This window comes from Frankliniella occidentalis, unplaced genomic scaffold, assembly GCF_000697945.3.
Source record: "Frankliniella occidentalis isolate FOCC.00 unplaced genomic scaffold, Focc_3.1 Scaffold241, whole genome shotgun sequence".
NCBI lineage: Eukaryota > Metazoa > Arthropoda > Insecta > Thysanoptera > Thripidae > Frankliniella > Frankliniella occidentalis.
The window spans coordinates 102,717-103,932 of NW_026267367.1; the positions used below are offsets into that span (position 1 = coordinate 102,717).

The 1,216-nt window shown below is 63.2% G+C and overlaps 1 protein-coding gene across 2 annotated transcripts in view; it reads left to right on the forward strand.

Annotated features, from left to right (window-relative positions):
• Nucleotides 1–1,216, forward strand: part of LOC113202095 (tropomyosin-1, isoforms 33/34-like) — a 185,573-nt gene that overhangs the window by 68,897 nt on the left and 115,460 nt on the right. The gene's annotated exons all lie outside the window — the stretch shown is intronic.

Genomic DNA, 1,216 nt, shown 5'->3' on the forward strand with positions numbered 1-1,216 from the left:
GGGGGGAGAGGGGTGGATGCGCCCGTGGGGCACACGGCGCTGCGTAGCAGAGGGGGAGGGAGGGAAGGGGGTTGGGGTGGAGCCCGCGGCTCGAGGAGGCTGCGGAGGTGTTGCGATGCTGATTATGACACCACCGCCAATTTGTTGGCCGCGCCGTGTCACGCCACCGAGGCACCCCGCCGTGTCGCCCGCGGGCTGGAGGAGTCGGAGGGGGGAGGATGAGGGGCGGCATCAATCATGGCGGAGCATCTGATCCACTGAGTGGGAAGTGGCTGCCGCGCCGCCCCCAGCCCCCAACCCCCGACCCGAGCCGCCCCCGCCCGCGGCTGTTGTCGGCCTCGCCATGCACTCGATGAGGTCGGGTCCTGGCGGCTGCTATCAATGCGGCCGGTGTGAGCAGCGGCTGGAGCAGTGTGGTCCGTCCTGGAGCACTGGCTGGAGAAAAGAGAGAGGGAGAGAGAGGGGGAGGGAGAGAGGGCTCTTATCGCTCTAATCCCTCTGCAGCGCGCTGCCGCCGCCACCCTCCTCACAGCTGTCGAGGAGGGGGAGGAGCAGGGCGTCAAAGAGACGCTGACCATCCGGGGCCCAGGCGGGCCTCTCTCGCTCTCTCTCTCTCTCTCTCTCTCTGAAGACACGCTGCTGCGCCGGCCGACAGCTCTCCAGATTGAGAGTGCTCGCCGCCCACCCCTCGGCCACAATCTGCTGCCGCCGCTACTACTCGCTACACTGTGCGCGCCCTTTTATCACTGGCGGCAGCGCGCCGCCCCCAGTTTCTCTGCCCGACTCTCTCTCCTCTCTCCTCTCTCACTCTCTCTACTCTCTCACTCTCTCTACTCTCTCACTCGCTCGCTTCCCTCCCCCCGTCCGTCAGTGACAATGATTGCAGTTTACCCCAGCAGTAATTGGCGCCATCCATCATAGGGTAGGGTACACGCTACGCTGTACGCTCTGTGTGTGCGTCTCATAAGATGAGTTTGACTCTGTGTGCGTGCAGCTGTGGGTAATGTCCCGTGAGAGTCGCAGCCCAGCGGTCAGAGGCGGCTGCCGCTGTCACTGCCACCCGAGGCTCGGCTCCAGAGAAGTGCGTGGCACAATAACATGAGCGGCAGTGTCGTACACGGGCCTGGTTTTAAGTGTGACTGACGTCTGTGACGATGAATTTGTACTAGATTGTCTGTGTACAAGCAATTTGTCGAGCAAATTACGCAGATCATCT